General features: G+C 38.2%; 1 protein-coding gene across 2 annotated transcripts in view; it reads left to right on the top strand.

The window, feature by feature from the left end:
- Positions 1–26999, top strand: part of LOC136866002 (c-Myc-binding protein homolog) — a 133933-nt gene that overhangs the window by 97170 nt on the left and 9764 nt on the right. Inside the window, exon 4 of one of the 2 annotated variants that reach the window (XR_011017905.1) lies at positions 10736–10819. The exons of the other annotated variant lie outside the window; for it this stretch is intronic. The gene's annotated coding sequence lies outside the window, so the exon portion shown is untranslated. The remainder of the gene's footprint in view (positions 1–10735; positions 10820–26999) is intronic. 2 annotated transcript variants of the gene reach the window in all.

Below are 26999 nucleotides of genomic sequence, written 5' to 3'. Positions count from 1 at the left end.
AATGATTTTAAGACAAGTCTGGTTGGTAGCGCAGATAAAATATGTGGAAGAACAAGCAGAAGAGTTAAGAGAGAAAAGAACATCTTGGTGGAATGATAAAGTGAAAGAAGCCATAATGAAAAGGATTAAAGCCAAAAAAGCTGTTGATGTGGCTAAGTCTGACAGAAGAATCAACAGCAACCGAATAGACAACAATAAATTGAAAGTGATGGCAAAACAATATATATACAGGAAGTTGGAAGTCAAGAGATTGTACAGAAAGAAAAAGAGAAAAGTTGGGAAGAATTTACAACTGGAAGAAGACAGTAAAGGGAATATGAAAATGATATATGGAATAGTAAAAAGTAAAAGATCAGATAAAGAAGCAATTACAGCTCTGGAGACAGCAGATGGGAATATAGTTCGCAATATGAAAGATAGTGGGGATACAATGGGACAGTATTTTGACAAGCTCCTAAATGGCTCTAATAAGATCTCTTGAGGATGTAGGACAGAAAACAGTAGAGGAAGATATCCCAATTACAGTACATGGACAGAAGTAGAGCAAGCTCTCCATAAGGTGAGAAGTGGTAAGTCAGCAGGAGTTGATGAAGTTACAGCTGATATGATTAACCCTTTCCCATGGAATATCTTTGACTCACTGTCGGGCGAAACCTAGAGTAATAATTTGCTTGTCAGGTATAGTTGTGGAGTACCTTCACTAAATAATTTATTCTGTAAAAACCACTTAAGATATCAGTTTCAAATTTTGTAACAATGTAAAATACACTATAATTATTCTAAAATGATACAATGAGATAACATAATTACACGCAACCCCCCCCCCCCCCCCGTTCAGAATGATACATCAGGAAGCATCCAATATTGTGCATAATGTTAAATTGCTTGTTCTTGAAGTCAGTCTAAATTACTGGACATGATGGGGCTCGTATTTTCTCGATAATGCAGAGAACGCAGGAATTCACCCTAAATCTCCCAATTTATTTCATTTTCAGGATCAGTCGGATGAAGATATTTAGATAGCAAATCGTGCTTCCTCTCGGACATACAAACTATAAACAATTTTTGACTGAATGGGATTGGAAGATAAATTGACATTAGTTGGAATAGGCTATTATGTAATTAAGTAGAGGCTCAAAGTCCGAAACAGAATTAACTGATGAATTAAAACTGATAATTATGTTTTTACAAGTAGGCCTAATATTTTAAACGGAGACGGTACCTGAATGAACATTTCCTGTTCTGAGCCATATTTCGATTTCTCTCAGATTCATATCCTGTCCCAAATGCTTCCCATACCATTTTTATCATCATACCTACAACTTCAAACTCACTACCATTGCATTTGTCAACATATTGATCTAATTTGTAACAAATATCCTCCGCATTCAACTCGTTATGAGCAGCCATGTTGCTGCAATGTGTTTACATTCAGTCAGCTGTCTGTTCTATCTAAGAAAACGTATAAAAGAACACTTTATTATAGGTTTCCGTGCATGCCAGTGGTATCTAGGAAGCGCAGGGAATTCACTGGTTCCAAAAAGTTATATGTTTATCAGACAGATGGCAGAGGAAGTCGGTTTGAAAGTCGAGTATGCTTTACTACGCAACCCGCGGGAGACAATGTGCGACTCCAGTACGCTTTACTACGCAATCCACGGGAAAGAGTTAAAGCTCCTGTTCCACCAGAAATACAATATGGAAGAATAATATGGAAGGATAACACAATACCTGAAGATTGGACAAAAGGGATGATAGCTCCTATCTTTAAGAAAGGGAGTATCATGTATCGTGTTTCCCGCTCACCACAGCAGCATGTGTATTTTATATAGCTGGGGATTCGGGACGGCAATCGTCCTGCAAGCAAAAGAGGCTAGCGTGCGCTAGCGACTCAGTTAACTGGAACGAAAAAATGAGTTTGTTATTGTGTGGTTTGTGCGCTGTTAACATCGTTTCTGCGCGTAGTTTCGTTGATGTTGTAGGTCACGTGTTTTTCTTGTGTTTGTGTGTTCTCCCCCTTGTCAAAGTCGTATATTAATAATGTATGGAACATATTGAATTGTTTTGTACGTGGAAGTTTTGCGTATTTCAGTGCATAATTTTAATGAGTTGAATGTATTTTAGGGAGTTGTGTTGGTGACTGTTTCTGGTACTTTCTTTTCTTGTTATGGCCAAAAAATATAACAAACGCTATCTCCAAGTGTTCAGAGATACCTATAAATTTCCTTTCATTTTACCATCTAATAAAGGAAACTGTTATGCATTTTGTTGCATGTGTCGATGCATAAGTTTGTGTGGTATTCTTCTGGGTTAGCAACGATACGGCGTGAAGGGATTGCTTATCGTTATTCCGTTGTTTTAACTGAGTGTGGAGTTTGTGTGTTGTGAAACACAGGTTTTCTTGATTGTGAACGTATTATTTGTTTATATTTCGGACAAACGGATATGGAACGTCAAGTTGAGAAAAGTGAGCATTTCCGACACATTTTGCAAGAACAATTCGTGAAGTGTACGGGAATGAAGCAATTGCTGAAAGAGCAGCAGAAAAATGGTTTTCCTGCTTTCAAGTAGGCCGGTTTGACTTGTCTGATCATCCACGCTCTGGAAGACCTTCAGATTTTGATGAAAATCACTTGAATGACTTGCTTCATGAGAATCCTCGTCAAACAACACAGGAAATGGCGCAAGTGATCGGTCAACTATTGTACGCTATTTGCATTCGATGTGTAAGGTACAGAAATTGGATATATGGGTACCACATGTACTAAGTGACAGTAACAACAATCGAGTAAATCGTCATTGCTTGCCCGGCACCAATTGGCTTGTGATAGGCATTGAAGCATTCCTTTCAAACATTGTCACCAGTGACGAGAAATGGTGCTTGTATGTCAACATGAAGAAGAGGAAAGAGTGGCTCAGCCCATCAAAAAAGCAACTACCTGTGCCAAGGATAGTGCCCATCCACAGAAAATCATGTTGTGTGTTTGGTGGAACAAAGATAGCATTCTTCACCATGAACTCCTTCCGAAAAACATAACGATTACCTCTGCTGTGTATAGTGACCAGCTAAGACAGCTTGCCCCTGCTATTGACAACAAAAGACAACCACTCTTATTGCTCCATGATAGCACTCGTCCACATACAGCGCAATCGAACAAAGATGTGATTGCTGAACTTGGCTGGGAACCTTCTCCTCCTCCTCTGTATTACCCTGACCTTGCCCCCTCAGATTTCCATCTTTTTGCTCTTTTTCTAACCAGATTCAGGGGCAATGTTTCCTGACAAAGCTTCTCTTCTTGACCAATGGCTAACAGATTTCTTCCAGTCAAAACCAAAACAGTTCTACAGGCGAGGCATTCAACTGCTACCTGAACATTGGCAGAAGGTCATAGAGAGAGTGGAGGTGAATACATCACTGAGTGATTGTTAGTTACATTGCATGCCAGTGACAGTAAAATTAAAAAATAATTGACCCAACATTATTCATATGTGTCATAGATGATGATAATCAGGTACATTTTCTTGTAACCATTTTTATGAAGTTTTTAAATTTAATGGTCAATTTGCATTGCAACTGTAGAAATGTATGCCTTTTATCCTGACCTTTTTTCACCTAGACTGTGGTGCAATATATGTGATGAAATCCAAAAATTAAAAATCTTCCTATTTTTTATTTCTAAAAGTTGGCAGATATGAACATGGCGTTAAGAGCTGGAAGAAGCACTATAGATCTGATAGTTGCTTTGAAGGGTGCTGGCAGAGAAACACTGGGAAAGAGGAAAAGACTTAATTATTGTGTTTATGGACCTTGAAAAGGTGTATGATAATGTTCCTAGATCAACTATTTGGAAAAGTCTGAGAAAACTTGATGTTCTGGAGTACCTCATTAGGAAGATCCAAATACTGTATACTAACTGCAAAAGCTGTGTCAGTATTGGAGATGGTCACTCTGAATGTTTCAATATAATCAAAGGAGTACAACAGGGAAGCGCCTTATCACCTCTTCAATTCATAGCAGTTATGGATACCATTTTAAAGGAACTAAAAGGAAAAGGTAATAAAGATCTTCAGGTTCTGGTGTTTGCAGACGATGTGGCAATATGGGATGAAACAGAGGAGGGAATGCAAAATAATCTGAATGCATAGTGTAAGAAGTTTGATTGTGAAATGAAATTGAACCCATCAAAAACAGTAGCATTGAAAATCAGTAGACAAAATACAGAATGCAACATAAAACTACAGGACCACCAAGTTGAAGTAGTACACCAATTCAGATATTTAGGAAGCGTAATGGCTAGTAATAATAGAGCTGAGATAGAAATAACAAACAGAGTAACCAAAGGTTTAACTTTTACAGTATCGTTGTCATTAATGCTTTCACGGCCCGTACTTAAAGACGTGATACTGTATAGGCTTTTGGGCTTATGCTGTGTCAAGAAAATAAGGTGAAATTCTTAACGTTTTGCAGGGAACTATGCTCTGCGTACTCAGAAGAAATCTTGACTGTCCGTGAGAAAGGCTTCTTAACCCTAGAACTGCTTCAGGTTTATTTGTCAAATGCTGCAGTTATTTCCCTCAATATTCACCATGAAAATAAAATCAAGCCTGTAAACTCATATTAATCCCAATAAATCCATATTATACACCAATAGAAAAGTGAAAGAGTGATCTACATTAAGATGACAGAAATCATTTTAAAAATTATCACCATTTCTAACTATCGAAAAATACAGATATAATTTTTTGGAACAAAGTGAATTTTTGAAATATTTTGCACCAAGAAAAGCATTTCTGATAGATAATTTATTCCTGAAACATGATATTATGAAGCACAGAAGTATGTTCTTACATATTTCCCCACAATTCTTCACTTTTCGTTTCAAATGCTAAGTAAAACGCAAATTTTTTCTCGAAACGGATTTTGAGTTCTTTTCACGAGTTTCAAACCTACAATTTTATCTTAGTTTTCTGAGCTCAGTTTCATGTTTTCTTGTGTTCTGATCATAGTGTTCATAACAATGTAAACAAATATCAACAGTTCACACTTATCCCTTGACTACCTTCTTCAAATATTGACATAATCCCAATAATATTATAACCTGCACCGACTTGAACATCATTCGGGTTATCGGAATCTCCCATTACTTCCGAGGCACCTTGTACTTCGCTTTCAAGTTTACTACTTTCAGGAATAATTTCCTCATCCGAATTGACAATAATCACTGTCACCATTAACACTATCACTGAGATCTTAAAAAATCAAGTTCTCGATTTCAGAATCATCAACAAAGCGAGCTGCCATCTTGATTCTAAGAACATATGAAAGTACTTTCACTTCTACAGCTAAATAATCTTCTCCAGACCGCTGCTTGTTTTTTAAACGCTTTCAAAAGTGAAGATAAAAATATAAGTATTCAGCTGGTATCTATATTACTGCCATCTGGTGTCCAGTTAAAATTCTATGTCGGAAGGATGCCACCGTCTGTCAGAAAGACGATCGCAGTTGACGAAACAGTGCACCTTCTTCCAGAAAGTTGGTCCGCAGTTCTAGGGTTAAACAATGACATTTTAAATTTGGACGTTATAATAGAAGTGAAAAATGGTACGTTCATACGCCACCAGATGGCCCCCAGGACGTGGCAATGCTATTGTTCGAAGCAAAAGCTGACCGAACCATCACAATCAGTCTAAGCGGTTCACATAACATGTTTGCGTAAGCATGACATTGGCAGGTGTATGGCATAGACACAAGCCTGGAATGAAACATCTGGCGACGAGGAACGTACGAATTTGGAAAACACAGAGACGAAATAACAATAGTGAAGGGTCTGCGGCAAGAGACTATTCACTCTACAGTATTTACCTGTAAATACAGCCACGAAACATTGAGGTTGTCAACACGACACTTCACATTTTATTTATCATATTAATTACTGTAAATAAAATTTACCGTCTATTAACAGGGCTGTAATAACTTCCCCCACTCACATACACTTTGTCACATTTCATCGGTGAACCAGCCGGACTGAGTGGCTCAGATGGTTGAGGCGCTGGCCTTCTGACCCCAACTTGGCAGGTTCAGTCCTGGCTCAGTCCATTGGTATTTGAAGGTGCTCAAATACGTCAGCCTTGTGAGGGTAGAGCCACTGGCACGTAAAAGAACTCTGCGGGGCTGAAGTAGTTAGAGGGATGTAAAACAAATAATAATATTATTAACAATGAACTACACAGTGTGCCATGCGATTGTTTACCATTTCCTACTGGCGTGTTCTTAGAATATCAGTAATGTGAAATTTCTTGCATATGAACTTAACAACTTCTATGCATTGGCACATAGCAGGTATGGTTTCAGTAGAAAATGTACAAAAATGAAAACTGACTGCACAAAACAGATATTGCAAGTCAATCCATGGTGGTGCCATCTATAAGACTAGGTATTTAATTGAAAATAGCTATTTTATCCAGCAGGTATTTCATTTAAACCTACAATATACTGAGCTGTAGAGTACAATCTCTTGACCTTAATTCTTATGAAGAGGAGTATTTGCTCAGTAAAGTTAAACTCATGTTTATTCATACTACCCATTTTGTAATTCAGTGACCATGGAATGACTCCTGATGTAAATTTCATTTATTTCTTTATTGCATACGGTTGTTATTACTATTTATTACAGCACATCTTCCTTAAAATGTGAATATAATAATATTTAATGTATTACATTGTGTTTGTTTTTTATTTATTTATTTATTCCTATGCAGCATGTTATGACTATTACAACATGCATTCTTTAAAATGTAAATACAGTTGAAACTGGTTAGGATGTCCCCCTCTAGCATGTCATTATTTCTAAGTCCCAGTTCATGCCCTAATTAAATACATGCTAACCTGGATAGCACATTTATGTCACACTTTATTACGTTTGTGACTCCCATCGTAAGCAATTTAAATTAGCGTTCTGGAACAAGTTGCGCGCACAACGTGCCAGCAAGAGCTGGCCTGGGTAAGGATTTGGTAGAGAACTTAATTTCATGGCTGCAGACTACCCGGACAACATAGTGCGCCGCGTGTCGGCCTACAGCTACACCTAGTTACCTTGGCTACAGGTAGTGTCAGTCGCAAGCCAGTCTTTGCTGTGGTTGTTTGGATAGCGCAACCGTACCTCATCTGAGTGTTGTTTCTTAATATTGGTGCTTAATTTTCGTTCATAAGTGAATTATGTAACGTACGTGAAGTAGGCCTACACATGACGTGTGGCGCTTACCTTTATGTTAGTAAGTGAATTAGGCCTATTGTACTTAAGCATAGGACTAGTGGTTTGCAGGACATTCAGTTATGGAGAAGAAGAAAGCCTGACAGTTTACCAATGATGAAAAATTAATGGATGTTAATCCACACATGAAATGTGTGCAAATTGCCTGGATGTTGGACATTCCCTACAATGAATTTAAATACAATTGTAAGCAACCAAAATAAGATTGAGGATGCTTGTCTGGCAGGAGGAAGGTGCCAAATGAAACATGTCCGTAAAAACCAGTTTCCAGCTTTAGATGATGTTCTGGTGAACTGGTTTAAACAAGCTTGGGCTTCGAATATTCCTATTGAGGGAACATTGATTCAGGCCAAGGCATCACATTTAGTTGCCAAAATGGGATTATAGTAATTGCCACGTAAGGAAATACCCCAGAAAGTAAATATCGCCGCCCGATGCTCTTCTTTTCTCTTTTTTTGTAATGGCTGATCACTGCTGCCAACCTGCCTGGTTACATATTAAAATCATCAGACATAACCATAACAAACTAACCTCAATGTAAACACCGATAATGAATGTTTCCCTACCCTAGTAAATGATAAAAGATAAGATGAAATAAATCAAGATAATAATGAATATCTCCCCAATGAGGAATTAAGGAAATAAACACACTTTCTCACTTAAATTATCTGTCTTTATTTTGATATACAGTAGGCGTACTATAACCATATTCTTGAAAAGAGGGGCGTGTTAAACGATGCAATTTATTTAATAAGTCTTTGCAGTGTGATTTTCGAAAGTTCCAAACATCCAATGACTTCTTTTGCGCGAATATTTCCTTCTCTCTTCAATACCGGTAACCAGTAAGGAGAGAGATTATTGGGCATATTTTCAGCCTGCAGGCTGGTTATATCTTCAAGCTTATCAGGAAGCATATAGGAATACTAATGTGCCAAGCTCCGTGAACGGAATTTAGGTCAGCTTTCAAGTTCACTGCGGATTTGAAAATAATAATGTTATAAGTTCTACTGCCAAAGTTTCGTCCCGCAAGAGTTATTTCATGTACCGGTAGATCTAGACATGAGACTGACGTATTTGAGCACTTTCATCATTTCACACAAACTATGTTATTAAATGCATTATCTGAACATGCCACAATCCTACTTACCTGGTATTAGCCAAATAGATTTACAATCCCACAGAAAAAGAAAATATGCTTTAAATATTCTCGCAAATGTATCACTAGTGACTTTAACGGCGATGCGGTGGCAACACGCACTTCACGCTAGAGCAGTGATTGAACGTTGCCAACGTGCCAGATTAACGGTAAATGTAAGACGTCGTATCGGCAAGTAGGGTCCCTAAACTGTATGGTTACTGACACTGAAAAAGACCCAACAGCAAGAAAAGTAACCATAAATCAATATCTTAATATTACAGGGGAGAAAGGGTAAGGTTGCACCCTTAGGGTACGTCCTTACACGGAGAGGACTATATGTAAATTCAAGGCATCTAATGGATGGCTTGAAGGTTTTAAAGAAAGGAATAAACTTTCATATAAATCCGTACGTGGGGAGGCTGCCAATGTCATTATGATACTGTTCAGACTTGGAGAGATACGACACTGCTGTAAATCCTAAAGGACTACAGCCCTGAAGATGTTTTAATGCAGATGAAGCTGGGCTATTTTTCCAGCTCCTTCCTGATAAAACGTATGCTTTCAAGAGTGAGGTAAAGAGGGCTGACAGTGCTATTATGCTGCAATGAGAGTGGTACGGAGAAATGTATGCTGCTCAGAATAGGGAAGTGGAAGAATCCGTGCAGTTTTAAGAATGTGCGTACCTTTCCAGTAAACAGCAAATACCAATGTTTGGATGATGTCATCTATTTTCGAGAACTTCTTGCAATGCCAGAGTGGGAGTCCAGCAGAGGAAAATTGTATTGTTCATTGACTGCTGTGCTACGCACCCAGTTGACACATCTTATTTGAGAAATGTACTTGTAGTGTTTCTTCCCATGAACTGTACAAGCCATCTCCAACTGCTGGATCAGGGCATCATCCGGTGTGTAAAGCAGAAAGTGGTGGTGGTGATTATTGTTTTAAGAGGAAGTACAACTAGCAACCATCCTCTATACGACACTAATCAGAGAGGGAAAAATGGAAGGGATCCGACACTTCAAAAAATGAAGGTATTGGCCAAAGGAAGACAAGGGCCACGAAGGGCGTGTAAATTAAAGACTCCCTAGGCTTCGAGTGCTCTAATACTGTTGGGGTCGGAAAAGAACAAGAGTTGACCAAGGGAGGTCGGATAGGACAGACGATAGTGAGGAGCCTGGCACAAGTAGGTGGAAGCAACACCACGACTCAGCTAAGGGCCCCGTGGTTGCCAAACCACGCTCCCAAGTTGAGAGCCCCTGGGGCCCCTTTTAGTCACCTCTTACGACAGGCAGGGGATACCAAGGGTGTTATTCTACCATCCCCATCCACAAGGGGGTGTGAAGCAGAAATATAGAAAGATTTTAGTGCAGAAGAGATTGGCATTCCTGGAAACAGCTTCACATAAAATCACAATTTTGGATGCCATGCATTTCTTAAAATCTGCTTGGTCATCAGTAAACAAGACTACAATTCGAAGCTGTTTATGCAAGGCGAGCTTCATTCGTTCCATGACGTTTCATTGGAAGTAATGGAAAGCACTGATGATCTTGAAGAATGTAACCAGTTTGGGACAGAGGAAGAAGAAATGTTGAGAAGTGCAGACTGTAGACAATATTCATGAATAGCTGATGATTGACAAAGACAGTAACAAGCAAAAACCTGAGGATAAAAATGAAACCGATAAGATCTATGCAGCAGTACCAAAGCATTCAACAGCAGTAGAAGCTATGGACGTAGTATGTATCAAGGTTTGTCGTGGGTGACAGTGTAATGGATTACATTACCAACTCGTTTCTGTTGTATGTAATCTGGAATGAAAGAAGAAGCAGTCTTATGTTAGATATGTTTCTCACACGCAAATGATGATATGTAAGTTACTCTCTGTATTTTTAAACATGTGTTTCTTTATTCTGAATGGAATTCTTGACAATTTTTTGTACATTTTAAGTATTTTATGCAAATACGGATGTATAGTTCGTGTTTCTGAGAACTTTTTTCCCTTGATGTTTTACTGTGTTGGTGTTCTTTAAATGTATTATTTCTTTATTCATTTCATTAATTATAATTGTAAACACTTGTTTCTTTGTCTTTATAGTAATTATTTTTATATTCAAACCTAGTTTCAAATTTAATAGCTTAATTTTTCACCTTGTTTTAGCATGTTTCCTCTTTTTGACCCCCTCTTTTTCAGTTCCCACAAAAACATCCTAACCAGTTTTGACTGTATACTAGTATTTAACCCAAATGCAGTTTTCTTATACTGCACCAGTCAGACAAGGGAAGTAACTTTTATTAAGGTAGATAATGTTCTTATCTATTTGTACAGGGGGTATATTTGAAGACTGCATAGCAGAGTACCGAGGTATAGGAGCGCAGAGAAGCAGTGACAGCAAGCGCAGTGCCCGCAATGGTGAGCGGACATAGTCGTCTTAAAGAAGCTGCATGATTATGCCAATATAAACTAAAGGAAACTGAACTTACCAGCTACATACATGCTCAGGACAAATAAATAAATTAGTAAATGAAAATGAACTCACCAATATTTACAGAAAATGTTGAAAGGGATCTATTTACAGAAAATGTTGAAAGTGATCTCTCTGAGTTGAAGATGACTTTGAGAGGATCAATGAGGATGGTTGCCTAGTTGTACTTCCTCTTAAAACAATAATCACAACCACCATCATCTGAGAGGATCAAAACTGGTCCCGTGATGTATATAATGTAAATATAACTTACATCAAATATTAACTTGTATTGAATAGGTAGACCTCCCTTTAATTCTTATAATTATGAAAGGGGTTATATGATACTCCATCTGAATAGTAAAATTTGTAATAAAGTTGTCCGTCCTGCCATTCTGTATGGATCATGGAATGTTGGGCTACAGTGAAAATGGACAAACAGAAGCTCCATGTAGCTGAGAAGAGGATGCTAAAATTGACCCCTAGAGTGAACAGGGTGAACAAAATTCAAAATGACCTATGAGTAACACCAACCTTAAAAAAAATTAAGAGAACACCATTTAAAATGATCTGGTCCCCTTGAACACGACCAGAGGAATAGGAAGCTCATAGAGTAGAAAGGCTTGTACTACGGAGGTTGTTTCTAATCTTACAATATAACTTCTTTAGCTGCTGGCTACTTCATCCAGCATTTCTTTGCTGATTGGTAATATACCCATCAGTGTTTGCATATCCTACATCACTAATTCAAGATATCTGAAGGTATTAGTTGTTACTGCTTCACTTCCAGTTTTTAATCCTCCATGACATTCTGCCATTGTTCTACTAATCTTAAGCACACTTCTTTTTAACATATCTTACCAGATGTTCAGCTTTCCTTGTGCTCCTACACTTTCACTCACAAGCACTATATTGTCAGCAAAAAGTGTATGCTCCATGGGGCTTCATCTTGGGTTCTCTTTTCTCAGAAACAATTGAACCTATCCATAGAATACTTGTTGTGGATATCTGCAGGGTTTGTACATTATATTTTGATAATAAATAAAATTTCCAATAAAATATTAAATTCAAGGAACATGGGTTCATTAAAAAAAAAAAACTTTTTGAGTGACTAAAGATATCTTGGATCATAGCAGTGTATAGGTAAGAGGCATTTTTCTTCTTCAGTGTCCAACAGATACCGCATGGCACTTGATCATAGGCCTTTTCAAGATGTATGAAGACCACTTTCCCACTTTCAGATCTTAGCTACACAATCAGTACTTTTCTGTCATCCTGAGAGCAAAGATGATTTCTGAAGTAATCTGGATCTCTTCCCTCAATCCTCCTCAATGACCCTTTCCCAGAGTTTCATTGTATGGCCTGGAAGCTGGATTCCTTTGTAATTTTCACAGTCCTGGACATTCTATTTGTGTTATAGAATAGAATTATGGTGCTTTTTCTCCAGTCCTCAGGAATCTTACTAGTTTTCATACCTTATTGAAGAGAATAGTGAACTGATGAATTCCCTCTTCCCTAAGACTCTTCCATGCTTAGGTATATGCATAAGTTTTTGCCAGTTCTTGTGGTAATGAAAACACACAACTTTCAAGGGAAATTCATTTTTTGCTTATTCAAAATATTGGCCATTGGCTTTTACACACTTCGCCCATCTTTCAGGTTAGTTATGAATACCATGCCAGAAAAACTGCTTGTCTTTTGCAGCAAACCATTCGTCGAGCCATTTTCCAACTTCCTTGAAATTGCTGAAGTGCTGACAGTCTCCTGACAAATTCCTATATATAGTACAGTATTAAAATTAAAGAATATTGAATATAATGAGCAAATGTCATTAAAAACATTCAAGGGAGGGGGGGGATTTGAAGTCAGCCAATTTTAATAGAAGTCCCAAGTATCAGGTTCACTCTAAATGCATGAAGATGATATGAGACTCCATGATGGTTTTCATTTAATGACTGGAATAACTCCACCTTCCTGGAAGTAGCTTAGGAAACCCTTTTCCAAGACTTCTTTAGCAGATTAGTTATTCTTGAAGAAGCTCTGACAAATCCCATAAATGTTCTCATAACTATACAGTACATGTGTGTGTGTAGAAGGGCTATAGCGATTTCAGACGAAAAGAGAAAATTACGATTAGAATGAATGAAAAAGCACTGGGCAGATCACAAGACTCAAGTGGTCCAATGTGGCCAATAAATTTAATTTGCTCTCATATAACTCACACTTTTTTGACAAAAAATAAGTGTGAACATTTTCGGTGTGCGATATATGCGAGGATTTGTGTGCAAAGGTTGTATTCCTGGAAAAACCGTAAAATTTGCATTAGGCTATTGAAGCAAGACAACTGGCATACTTACCCTATTCACTGTCACTACCTTCAGTTTCTGAGCTATTATCGCGTGCATTATTCTGGTCACCATCCCATACTGCATCATCCTGACTTCCGTCTAACGCATTTGCGATGCCCGTCTTCAAGAAATTCCTCACAATGTCTGTTCACACCATAACCCATGCCCGCTTAACCCAATCACACACGAGTTCACCTGACGGCCTCCTCATTTTGCCTGCTGGCGTCAGCTCATGCTCCCCTCCTGCCATCCATTCAGCGTACAATTTACATATGTTCCTTGAAGGCCTTGTTGACGGAAACATCTAAGGGCTGTAAACAATTTGTGCGTCCACCAGGAATTACAACAAGATCAGTTTTCATTTCCTGAAGTTTCTTTGTGTCTTCCACCAAGTGTCCGCGAAACTATTCTACACTAGCATTGCTGGGCGTTGAAGCAGTGCTCCTGGCCGTGCTCCCCACACCGTACGGATCCAGTCCTGGACAAGAGCTGTATCCATCCAGCCTTTCTCTTGAACCTGTACATGAATGCCTTTAGGAAACTTCACTTTAGGCACTGTTTTTCTTTTGAAAATAACGTACAGTGGCAATTTGCTTCCGTCTGTGGTTATTGCTAGTATGACAGTGCAACGCTGTTTTTCACACCCAGTTGTACCTACAAGCTTGCTAGATTCTCCCTTCTTGTTGATGGTGGTGTTCCATGGCGTGTTAAAGTTTATTGGGGTTTGATCTGCATTGCCAATTTGAGATAAGAGGTAATTGTTTTTCTTCAACATTGCTATCACATGGCAATGAAAATCTATGATTTTGTCGCTGAAATCGCTTGGCATTCTCTGGCAGAGAGATGATCACCTTCGCAGACACAATCCCTTTTGTGTCATGAATCTACGGATCCAATCCCAGCTCACTTTCAGATCCGAACAGTTGATTCCTCCTTTAATCGCCAGTTCGCACGCTTTGAAATGTAGCATCTCGTGCGAGTTACTAAAACCATAATTTCGCAACTCTGTAACATAATAAAGCAACTCGTCTTCCAGCTCAGAAAACTTACCAGTTTTCAGCCCTTTGAGTGCCTGATATCTTAGGTTGGTGGTTTCTAGTGCAGCTTCCCGTTTGCGCCAGGAGCGAACATTACTCTGTCACACTGAATACTGGACCGGCAGCTCTGTTACTATGTTCTTCAGCATATTTGATCACTTTGAGTTTAAACCCAGCTGTATAACTCCCACGTGAAGACAGAATTTGGTACTGTTGACAATACAACAGATGGACGATACCTAATACCGTGATCACTTGACTGCCCGGGGAGGGAAACACTCCCAGTTCACGTGATCAGCTCTGCTGGACAGGTAGTGATAAGCATATTCAAAAAGACAGAAGAGTGAGAAGGATGGCTGGGTGTAACTGACGGCTAGAAATGTGGCCTTACGGTGGGGGTTTGCGAGTTAGGGGTTTTTTTTTTTTTTTTTTTTTTTTTACAGCTAGCCTCAAAACCGTTCTGTAGGTAGAAAGAAATGCAGCTTCTTCTTGTACTGTCACGTATAAAGTACCATAACAGCAGTTGGTACGGTGCCAATATTTAATGTAGGCACGACCACGGAATACCCAAACTTCATTTTGTATATTTACCATATGTCTTTATGATGTCAGAAATTTATGCGAGTTATGTGCGGGGATTTTTTCCTGCAATTTCAAATGTTAAAAATGGGGTGCGAAATATATGTGGTGGTGAGTTATACGCGAGTAAATACGATAATAATACAGGATCTCCCATATAAACTAAGACCAAATGCACGGTGTTTGTACTCTACGCTATGGCAGTTAAGTCACGTACGACTGCCCTGCTTTAAGTTTGTATACAATCTTATATGTAAAAAATGCTGCAAGTGTCGTCCTTCCTGGGTTATACAGGCATTGTATCTGGTAACCACATTTTGTCTGATGTGAGTGAGTTCAGCCACGGTAATGTTTCCAATTTCATTCATAATATTTTCTTTCAGGTCCTCCAATGTGTGAGGATTTGTTCTTTCAGTTTATCCCATAAGTAAAAATCACACACTGTTAGATCTGGATAACGAGGGGTAAATAGACCAGCACGGATCACTCTGTGTGCAAACATTTGCAAGATTGTAAGAAAGGAATCTTCTGCTGTATGAGCAGGGGCTGAATCTTGTTGGTACCATCCACGTGATTTTCCTTTTTCTGTTAACTGATGGAAGAACGGCGCCAAAATGCATTGTTGGTACCTCTCTGCATTTACTGTTGTCTCAAAAAAACATAGGCCAAATTATTCATCTTGCACTAACAGCACACCAAACACCAATCTTCCTATCATAATGAGGAACTTCATAAACACCATTAGTATTTTCTGCACACCAGTAGCGAGAGTTATGACTGATCACACGACCATCAAGATGAAACCAGGCCTCATCCGAAAAGAACAAGAGCTGTGGGTCGAATAAATGATCATTGAATGATGCAAGATACCACTCGCAATATCTCACTCTTGTGGCTGGATCAGTAGGTTGTAAACAATGGGCCTGCATAGACCTGTAGAGTGTGATGTGTAACAGTTTTGCAGCTCTGTGTGCAGGAGAAACCATAACTCCTACTTGTGACGCAAGTGTGATAACAATATTCTCTCACCCATGGGTAACTAATGCAAGTATCGAGCTTGAATTATTATTATTATTATTATTATTATTATTATTATTATTATTATTATTTTACAATTATGGTTATTATTATTACTTGTAATGTATAACTATGAAGTGTTTACAACCATTTAGTATTATTATTACATCATATGTAGATACGATATGATCGCGCTGTTTGTGAGGTTATGTCTTGAAACATGTGATATACATAAATATTCATATGAGTTCAGTTAATGTAAATACCTGTAAATTAATATTATAATTTATTCTTACCTGTATAATTTGTAATCCATAATTGTGAAACACACTGTAACTTCCAGAATGGTAATAGGCACTAGAACAATTGAGAATATTCTGTACATTAAAATCTTTGTGTTAGGCACTCTAGAATTTTCACAAAGGTATCGCTTGTAAAATACCTTTCTGGGAACCTGGCCAAGATATATATATATATATATATATATATATATATATATATATATATATATATAAAGAGATGATCTTGACGGTGAAGTTAGTTACCTTTAAGTGAGTTATTGTTCATTAGAATTATGATGTAGCAAGAATATACTTGTGACATGCAGTGGATGCAGTCACCATATTGAAGGTTCAGGCAGTTTTTTCTTAAATGGCAGTTTGTAATGCAAATCTTCTGTTTTGACAACAGTGATTAAGGATACGTGTGTGTTTAATTCATAAATACGTGTAAATAAAAATAATTGTACCAACTGACATCATCTCGTGTGCGTCTTTGTGGATACATTAACTGGTGACCATGACAGGATTCTTAGAATCTATTAGACTCAAAAATGAAGAACCAGAGGACCGTGGTGATGTTTAAACAGTTTATTTCCTTGGCTAAAAACATCGAGATCTAGTTTGGAAAACTCAAGGAGAAAATCGGGGCCCAGTTAAAGACTGGATTGACGTTAGAAGAGGGAGCCAACCCGATTGCTGGACTTCTTGGGCAGGAGATGGAAGTACGACGCAGCCCGCAGGCATGTTCAACCTGTGGGAGAGTTCAGGGGGCGCGGTGGTGTCCACCAGCTGGGAGCCGATTGCCGAGTCTGGCTGCAGGAGGGGGCTCAGCGCACCGATGGAGTGCCGCAGGTGTTTGACGCCAAGACCGAACAACCACGACAGTAAATGGGCTGTACCAGCGAGGGTGTTCAGTGTGCAGCAGCAGAGGTGCCAACTATTATGGATTGTCCGTCATTATTATGAATTTTACCTCACAATGACAGAATTACGGTTAAAGGGGGAAATTATTATGGAAAAGCTGACATCACGAAAAAATAATTTTGTTCGGAAAAAAAAGGAAAAATGATCAATCCTTTCGAGCCTTTCTCCTAAATCGTCCTTGTTTTCATGCTTGTGATTTGGCAACGATACTTATTCGATTGTGATTTCCTTTTGCTATCCATAAGCGTTGTAAAATTCACTCTGTATGAACGAGCCCAGGCGCTGCTCTTCTCCACTATAAATCCTTCAGTAATGTTGTATTTCCTGTGTTAAGTGTACCTGACAGTTGACAGAAATATCGAGAAAGAAGTGAGGCCTACATTAAGCACATCTGCACTGGAATCACTTATGGTTCAGAAGACGAAAATGTCGTTACAGTAGGAAGGATACATCAAGAAAAACTACACTGAAAAGCAGCTGCTGCGTGAGAAACAAGCTACAAGGAATGTTTATCACAGAACTAACAGGTTGTGTGCATGTTATTCTGTAATATGATATACTTTCAAATAGATTGCTAGAGGGAAGGGCAAAACGGGTGTCATTATTGACAAGGAAGGAGCATGCTTTGGACTTAACTCGAAATTTTTCTCGGAGAGCAGGGGCCGATTACTGATAATCCACTTCAAAGGTTGGCACCTACGCAGCAGGACTATGGGGAGGCTCGGACAATGTCCCAGGAGATGGAGGCAGCGATGGCAATGACACAGCCAGTAGGACCCCTCTAGATGATGGAGAACCAATGGGGTCCGAACCGACAACCACTAAACGAGGGTGCCACCTTACAGAACACACAGGTACGAACGAAGGGAAAGCCAGCGGAGCTTCGAATGCCACGCGAGGACCTGTGCATCACCATCACCAGGAACAAAGACACCGTCGACCGGACCCAGGGAACCCACCATGGGAAGGTGGTGGTCCCCGATGGAACCACCGAGCTGCGAACTGTGGACTTTGACAGCACCAACAGGAGAGCTGTGTGAGTGAGGTAGTCTGTGTGTGATTAAATAGTGAGGACCAAGAGAGTGTGCCAGCGTGTGGAAATTGTTTCAAGTTATAGGGGGGATATTGATGGAAGTGCGATAACAGGTATAAATAGGAAGTAGCGAAATAGTTTTGATAAAAACAGTTAATCCACTATGGCAATGGAGCAAAACATGCAGCCAGTGTCTCCACGCAGAGTGTTGGGTGGCGGTAAATAGCCTATAAGGACCAATGGAACTTTACATCCCTATACGGAATTTTAAGACTCCCAAATTCCCAAAGTAGTTTAATCATAAATTAAAGTCACTGATTATTGAAAAGAAGAAAGCACATAAGCGATACAAAATATCAGGTCTCAATAGTGATTATCAGCATTTCTCAAAATTAAGAAATAAATGCAAGTGTGAATCTAAATCTTGCTATACAATGTATGTTTCCAACTGTGAACGAAGTATTACTTCCAATCCACAGAAATTCTGGCAATATCTAAGTTCTAAAAGGTCATGTAATAAAGGCAACTCCCTTGAGTTATGATATGACCAGGAAAACTAGTAGAAAGAGCCAGCTGTACTTCAAGCTGGCTCAGCCAACTAGTAAATGAAACTCAGAAAAGTAAGGAATTTCAAGTTACCCAATTACAACAGTCAATTTTTAGGGAGGAAGGGGGTCTGAGATTGCTCTTGGTAAACTGTCAGAGTGTAGTAAATAAACAATTAAAATTCGGTACATTGATGGAATCTTATGAGACTGATGTGGTGATAGGAGTGGAATCGTGGTTGAGAGAAGGGGTGGGTAATAGAGAAGTATTTCCAGAAGGGTACACAGTCTATCGTCGAGACCGAGGAGATAAAAAGGGAGGGGGGGTGTTTATTCTGGTGAAGGAAACATATTGTTCACATGAATGGTTTACCGATGAAAGGGATGAAATATTAGGAATAAAATTAATTTGTGATAGTATGAAGGAGGTGGGAATTATAGGAACATACAGGCCAGGAAGAGAGGAAAGAGACATGGAAATATTTGAGAAAATAATAGATTATACTCATAAAAACAATAATAATGATGTGGTAATAATTGGGGGAGATCTAAACTTGCTTGAGGTTGAATGGAATGGAGCTGCAAGTGAAGCCCATGAACAGAAACTGGCAAATAAGTTAATTTCGGAGGGAGGATTTACACAAGTAGTACAAGAATGGACTCGTCTCAATAACTTACTAGATGTATTCTTGGTTAAACCATGGGAAATTGTTGATAAAACTGAGGTAATTGAAGGAATAGGTGACCATAAGGCTGTAATAATGGATGTAGGACTGGTACCAAAAGGGCTTAATAAGAGGGTCACACAAGGCAAGAAATTGTACAGAAAAACTAAAGTTGATGAATTTGGGACTTACCTTAAATCACAATTGAGTTGTTGGATAAGAGAAGGGAGTAATGTGGATTTGGGCTAAATTCAAAGGAATCGTTTGGGAAGGAGAGAAGAGAGTTGTACCTGTTAAGAAGGGTAAAATGACCTCAGACCCTGTTTATTATACAAGGGAAATAAGAAAATTAAAAAGAAAATGTAGAATAGTAAACAGGAAAATCAAAGAAGGTAGGGGGAGTAGAGAAAGTAGAAAACAGTTGATGAGGGAACTGAAAAAAGAAAAAAAAGGAAGCAAAAGAGAATTATATGAATGGCATTCTTCAAGAGCGTAATGACCACAAAGGGAAATGGAAAAAGCTGTATTCATATATCAGGAATCAAAAAGGAAATGGAATCCAAATTCCTACAATGGTGGGAGAAGGTGGTGAACACTATTCAACAGATACTGAGAAAGCAAACCTCTTTAGTAGGGAATTTAGAGATTCGATAGATGATTGTCAGGAGTTGGACACCGAAATAGAAGTTACAGAGGGAGAGACACGGGGGGAAACAAGAAGCTTCTCGTTCACAAATGAAGATATTTTCAGAGAAATCCAACTGCTTCAGCAAGGAAAAGCAGCAGGAAGTGATCAAATTACTGGGGAGGTGATAAAGACAATGGGGTGGTACATAGTGCCTTATTTAAGATTTCTCTTTGACTATGTCATAAATAATAGTGTAATACCGAAGGAATCTATAATAATACCAATTTATAAAGGAAAGGGTGATAAAAGAAAACCAGAGAACTACAGACCAATCAGCCTGACCAGTATAGTTTGTAAAATACTGGAGAGTTTAATATCAAAGTACATCAGAGGGATATGTGATGATAAAAATTGGTTCATGAGGAGCCAGTATGGATTTAGAAAGAAATTTTCTTGTGAGGCACAACTGGTGGGATTTCAGCAGGACATATCAGATCAATTGGATTCAGGAGGCCAGTTAGATTGCATAGCCATAGATCTTTCCAAAGCCTTTGATAGAGTGGAACATGGAATATTATTAAAGAAATTGGAGGGAATAGGATTGGACGTAAGGGTTACACGTTGGGTAAAAACATTTCTAAATTCAAGGGTTCAGAAAGTCAAAGTAGGAATTAACGTATCGCAGGAAGAGAAAGTTTGGAAGGGAATTGCACAGGGTAGTATAATCGGTCCGTTACTTTTCTTAATATACGTAAATGATTTAGGGAACAATATAACATCAAAAATACGATTGTATGCAGATGATATAATTGTTTACAGGGAAATAAATACCATTGAGGATTGTTCAGAATTACAAAGGGACCTTAAGAGTATCCAACAATGGGTTGAAGAGAATAACATGAAAGTTAATGGAGGCAAATCAACTGTTACAACATTTACAAACAGGAGTTTTAAAACTGAATTTGAATATACTTTGGATGGGGTAGTTATCCCAAAAAATGGCAAGTGCAAATACTTAGGTGTAAGATTTGAAAGTAATTTGCATTGGAAGGGTCATGTGGATGACATTGTTGGGAAAGCATACAGATCGTTACATGTCATAATGAGGCTACTTAAAGGATGCAACAAAGAATTAAAAGAGAAAAGTTACTTAAGTATGGTTCGTCCATTATTGGAATATGCAAACAGTGTTTGGGATCCACCAAGAATACCTAATAAAAGAAATAGATAGTGTGCAGAGGAAAGCAGCAAGATTTGTAACAGGGGATTTCAGGAGAAAGAGTAGTGTATCAGAAATGTTAAAGAAACTAGGGTGGGAAACTTTAAGTAAGAGAAGGGAGAAAACTAGACTTACAGGTTTATATAGAGCCTATACAGGAGAAGCAGCATGGGGAGATATCCGTGAGAGGCTTCATTTGGATAATAATTATATCGGCAGGACTGACCACAAATATAAAATTAGAAGGAATTTTAGCAGAAGCGATTGGGGTAAATTTTCACTCATTGGGAAGGGTGTGAAGGAGTGGAACAGTTTACCAGGGGTAGTGTTTGATCCTTTTCCAAAATCTGTACAGATATTCAAAAAGAGAATAAACAGCAACAGAGAAAATAAATGAAATGTTAGAGGGCGTTCGACCAGTGCAGGTTAATGTAAATAAAGAATGTGTGTGAATAAATTAATTCCATCCCCTGGTCCAAGGAGTTTGAACAGCCAAAGTAGGGGACTGCCTGTAGGGGTGAAGTACAGAAGGCCCTGGGACCGCTACGGTAGCTGTGAAGGCCCTTCAGGAACTCTGAAAAGTGGCGGTAAAAGGGGCTCTGGTTAAGACGCAGCAGGTCGTTATGCTACTTAGGTTCCAGAATGGGTAAAGAAAAGAAAAAGTAAATAAATGCAATGTAAATTTTAATCTTATACCAGTTGTACAGTATCATTTGAAGTAATTCCACATACTGTATATCAGATGACTATATTTGTAAGTAGTACAGGAGATATTATAAGTAGAATTTCGTAAACAGTGTAAATTTATTAAGGATGAGCTGTGTGTTTAATAGAAAAAATTGTTAGCATAAATTATATAATATTGTATTATAGGAAAATTTTATTCTCTTGTTAATTTAATATTTAGTGCTTGACAATAATGTATTTTAGTGTACCATTTGCCACTGAGGTAAACACCTCATTTGCAAATAAAGAGATTTTTGATTAATATTCCTTCAACAATGCATCTTAATGAAGTTATAGCAGATACTGGAGAAAATATTGTCAATCTTATTGCTAACCACTTTTCATCTGTTTATTCTTCTTATCAGAATAGTAGTAGTATGTCATATGATTATCCTTTGTCTGTCAATCTATCAGTTATAAACATTAGTAAGGCAGAAATTTACAACAAACTGATATCTCTGGAATTAAAGAAAACTGTAGGACCTGATGGTGTTTCAACTTACCTGCTCAAGTACTGCTCATTTATTTTATGTGAAGCACTCTTTTATCTGTTCAACTTATCATTAAACCAAGGTGTTTTTCCAGTGGAATGGAAGAAAGGATTTGTTAGTCCAGTTTTCAAAAATGGTGATAAAACTGACATAAAACAATATAGACCAGTTATAATTTCTTCTCATATTTCCAAAATATTTGACTCAATAATTCTTGACAAAATCACACCTCTCTTTAGAAACATCATCATTGATGAGCAGCATGGATTCTTTTCAGGACGGTCAACCTGTAGCAATCTTCTTTTATTCTATCAGTTTCTCTTGGATGCAATAGAGAACCACTCCCAAGTGGACTGCATTTATACAGACTTCTCAAAAGCTTTTGACACTGTCGATCACGATATCTTGCTGCAAAAACTAACAGGCTACGGAATTAATGAGCCTCTCCTCTCATGGTTTGAATTGTATCTTTAAAATAGCCTGCACATTGTGAAAATAAGGAATCATTTTTCTGCGCCTATTATTGTTACCAGTGGAGTTCCTCAAGGGTCTCACCTTGCGCCCTTACTTTTTACTCTCTACATAAATGACATTAAAAATATACTTAAGAATTCTAAATTGCTTTTGTTTGCTGACGATGCAAAAAATTTTATGCAAATTAATTGTCCACTTGATTGTTTAAAACTTCAAGAAGATTTATTACATCATCTGGAAAAGTACTGTATTCAAAATGGGTTGAAACTTAATCATGAGAAATGTAAAATAATATCGTTTTTTAAAAACAAGAAGAAAATAGCATTTCCGTACAAAATTAGTAATAACAACCTTCTAACTCCTGTTTCACAAGTTAATGACCTTGGTGTTTTATTCAGTTATAACCTATCATTTAATGAACATATTGAAAATATTTGTAAGAAAGCATTTCAAAGATTGGGTTGCATTACTAGATATTCTAGGGAATTTTCAAACTTAGCTACCTATCGATTGCTATATGTATCTATGGTACGCCCTATACTAGAATACTGTACACCTGTTTGGAACCCTTCTCATCAGACCTCTATCCATAGATTAGAATCAGTACAACATAAATTTCTTCGTCTATATTCTTTTAGAGCAGGATTCTCATATGATAATGTTGATTATACATCCCTACAACAGTCCTTAAATCTGCATAGCCTGTCACAACGCCGTGAATTATTGGATACACTCTTCATTTTTAAATTGCTTCATTCCTTGGTGAATTGTCCACAACTCCTTGCAAAAATTAACGTACATGTACCAGACAGACGCACAAGGTTTAAGAATACATTGTCTACAAATTGGCATAGAACTAACTATGCATTCAACGGGCCAATTGAACGAATGTCAAGATCTCTAAACAAAGTGGATATTGATATATTTAACTGCTCATTGTCAAAATTTAGAACTCATTTACATAATCTCCAGAATTGACTATTACTTTCCTGTGCTTACTTGTAATATAACCTGTGTATGTATCTGTACATATGTTCTACTTATACTCCATTGAACTTTCTTTTTACTGTTTTGTATTACTTTCCTGTGCTTACTTGTAATATATCCTGTGTATATATCTGTAAATATTTTTTCTACTTATACTCCATTGAACTTTCTTTTTACTGTGTTTTTTTCTATACTTCTCTACTGTTATGTAAAATGGTATTTCCGTTAATAAAGTATTATAATGGCTAAGGGCGGAGGAGTCCTTACAGAAGAGAAATGGGCTCTCAGTGGAGGAAATGCTACTGAAAACCCTTATCAACTGTAGTGCCTGTACTCCAGAGGAGCGGCTATAAAAGGCATCTGTTCTCCATGTTAGGAGCAGCCTATAGGTTTCGGCTGGTAGTAGTTCTAAGATGCCTTTGGGAGTGGCAAACCCATAGTAATAAAAGCCTATATGATAAGTGTACTGAAGCCTCGGAAAATGCTACGGCGTTCCCCATAAGCAACGTGCAGTTCTTGTGATGCTGGGAGAAATGTGAGAAATGGGCGACCAGCAACCAAATACATCAAGATAGCGACCATCAATGGTCGCAACACTAACAGGGAAAGTGGAAGAAATTGTAGGTTTTATGGTTGACAGAGATATAGCATTGCTGGGAATCAGTGAGACCAAATGGAAAGGAAAAGGTGAGAGGAAACTAAAGAAAGGATACACCTTATATTATACTGGAGGTAGAGAAGCCAAAAATGGTGTAGGTCTCATAATGAGAAAAGACCTAAAGGAATACCTAGAATTGGTGGAAAACATAAACGACAGGTTGATTAAGATCAGATTGAGACTTCAACTGGTGTTATAGATATAATTCAAGGGTATCCTCCACAAACAGGAAATACAGATACGGATGTTGAGGAATACCTTAAATATATGGAAGGCCCATCTAAAGGACAAACAAGTTGTGATCACAGGAGATATGAATGCCCAAGTAGGTCAGGAAAAAAAAGGAGATGGAAGAGATTATAGGAGCATTTGGATATGGGAAGAGAAATAAGGCTGGAGATATTTTGGTAGACTTTTGTAGAAGAAATGAGCTGATCATTGGTAATACATGGTTTGGAGAGAAAAACAGTCAGAAGATAACAAGATATAGCTGGGATAACAAAATCAAAACTCTGATAGATTACAGAGTTGTGATAGCTAAGTTAAAGATGGGATACAAAAGTTGACTGAGATTAGGCAGAGAAGGCTAAGTGTGTGGTAACTGCAGGAGAAGGAAATAAATTAAGAGTTCCAGGCACAAATTAAAACAAGTATACATAAGGAAGACATCAGAAGGATCGAAGAAGAATGGGAGTACTTTCAAACAGTCATAGTGGAGTCTGCAGAAAAGACCTGTGGAAGAGTATCAGGAAGAAAGAAAGATCGAGAAATGCCCGGGTGGAATGACAGGGTGAAAGATATAGTTATAAATGGAAGAAACAAGCTTGGAAAAGATGGCTGAGAAACAGAACAGAATGCAAAACAGAATACAGGCACTGCAAGAAAGAGTGCTCCAAGGTGGTTCAAGAAAAGAAAAGAAAAGAAATGCTGGCAAAAATTCACTGAATCTCTGCAAGAAGATACAACCAGAAGCAAAAAGATCTTATTCCAGTGGGTAAAAAAAGAAGGAAAACCCAGGTGAAGGCGCTAACTTCATTAAAAATAAGCAGGATATATTGCAGAGGTGGGGAAAATACTTTGAACAGGTTTACAACGTGCAAAATACCTTGGTACACGAAGAAATCGAAGAAACAGATTTAGTTCTTAGCTTAAGGGGCTGTCAGGATCAGATTTTCAGAATGCGCCAGGTAATTGAAAAAATGCTACGAGAGGAGTAGGCAGTTGTGATTATGTTTCGTAGATCTAGAGAAAGCATATGGCAGGGTGCCAAGGGAAAAGATGTTTGCCATACTGGGAGACTATGGCATTAAAGGTAGATTATTAAAATCAATCAAAGGCATTTATGTTGACAATTGGGCTTCAGTAAGAATTGGTGGTAGAATGAGTTCTTGGTTTAGGGTACTTACAGGGGTTAGACAAGGCTGTAATGATTCACTTTTGCTGTTCGTAGTTTACATGGATCATCTACTGAAAGGTATAAAATGGCAGGGAGGGATTCAGTTAGGTGGAAATGTTGTAAGCAGCGTGGCCTATGCTGATGACTTGGTCTTACTGGCAGATTGTGCCGAAGGCCTGCAGTCTAATATCTTGGAAGTTGAAAATAGGTGCAATGAGCATGGTATGAAAATTAGCCTCTCGAAGACTAAATTGATGTCAGTAGGTAAAAAATCCAAGAGAATTGAATGTCAGATTGGTGATAAAAAGCTAGAACAGGTCGATAATTTCAAGTATTTCGGTTGTGTGTTCTCCCAGGATGGTAACATAGCAAGTGAGATTGAATCAAGGTGTAGTAAAGTTAATGCAGTGAGCTAACAGGCTTGTCAGTCCCTCATTGCCTGTTAAGTTCTTCATTTCACTGCACAAGGTCAACTGCTCTCGCATTGAACTGTGAACTCTTAACCACCTATGACTTAGAACCAGTTTGACCTTCATATGCAACCCTTCACGACCGCAAGAAGCACTTCAACACCAGCTTCAATGGCATCATCGAGTTTTAACCATGTTCTGTGCACAATTGCATTCCACATGTTATTTATCATACATACATTATCATTATAGACTGTTATGCTTTTCAGCGTTCAGTCTGCAAGCCTCTGAGAATTTACTAAACGTCGCCACAATCCTCGATTTGCAACTAGTGTTGTGGCCTCATTTAGTTCTATACCTCTTATCTCTAAATCGTTAGAAATCGAGTCTAACCATCGTCGTCTTGGTCTCCCTCTACTTCTCTTACCCTCCATAACAGAGTCCATTATTCTCCTAGGTAACCTATCCTCCTCCATTCGCCTCACAACCCCACCACCGAAGCCGGTTTATGCGTACAGCTTCATCCATCGAGTTCATTCCTAAATTAGCCTTTATCTCGTCATTCCAAGTACCCTCCTGCCATTGTTCCCACCTGTTTGTACCAACAATCATTCTTGCTACTTTCATGTCTGTTACTTCTAACTTATGAATAAGATATCCTGAGTCCACCCAGCATTCGCTCCCGTAAAGCAAAGTTGGTCTGAAAACAA

The sequence above is a fragment of the Anabrus simplex genome, chromosome 3, assembly GCF_040414725.1.
Source record: "Anabrus simplex isolate iqAnaSimp1 chromosome 3, ASM4041472v1, whole genome shotgun sequence".
In the NCBI taxonomy this organism is placed as follows: Eukaryota; Metazoa; Arthropoda; class Insecta; order Orthoptera; family Tettigoniidae; genus Anabrus; species Anabrus simplex.
Note: the sequence above shows the minus strand (reverse complement) of the source record. Positions and strands in the feature narration are given on the sequence as shown.